Source organism: Sinocyclocheilus anshuiensis, unplaced genomic scaffold, assembly GCF_001515605.1.
Source record: "Sinocyclocheilus anshuiensis isolate Anshui unplaced genomic scaffold, SAMN03320099.WGS_v1.1 scaffold434, whole genome shotgun sequence".
NCBI lineage: Eukaryota > Metazoa > Chordata > Actinopteri > Cypriniformes > Cyprinidae > Sinocyclocheilus > Sinocyclocheilus anshuiensis.
Genome location: NW_015544145.1, coordinates 598,507 through 598,912, shown reverse-complemented (window position 1 = coordinate 598,912; position 406 = coordinate 598,507). Strand labels below are relative to the sequence as shown.

Below are 406 nucleotides of genomic sequence, written 5' to 3'. Positions count from 1 at the left end.
ACAAGACTCGAACCCGCAACCTTTGGGTTACGAGTCCGACTCTCTAACCATTAGGCCACGACTTCTTAGGTGTCTTTACTATGAACTAGCATCAGAAAAATGTAATCGTTTGGTAAAATATACTTAGTGTGTTCATGTTGAATTGCAAAACACATTTTCTGCTTTCAACATGGGATTAAAGTGGATCCAGAGAGTTTATGCTGGCTTAGATATATAAATAGATGACAAAAAACAAACCTTAAAATTTCGTTTATATAGATGTTAAAGGAAAAGTATGTATTATTTTTACTTAAAGTATAACTGATATTTTAAATCATCAGTTTGAATCACATTTTGTCTTCATTAGATCACTCAAATTAGTCCTGCAATTAATGGAATCACACAATTAGTATTAAAATAAATTAAC

The 406-nt window shown here is 31.0% G+C and overlaps 1 protein-coding gene across 1 annotated transcript in view; it reads left to right on the top strand.

Moving 5' to 3' along the window:
* LOC107695141 (E3 ubiquitin-protein ligase SMURF2-like) overlaps positions 1-406 on the top strand; it is a 55,144-nt gene that overhangs the window by 50,781 nt on the left and 3,957 nt on the right. The window lies entirely within an intron of this gene.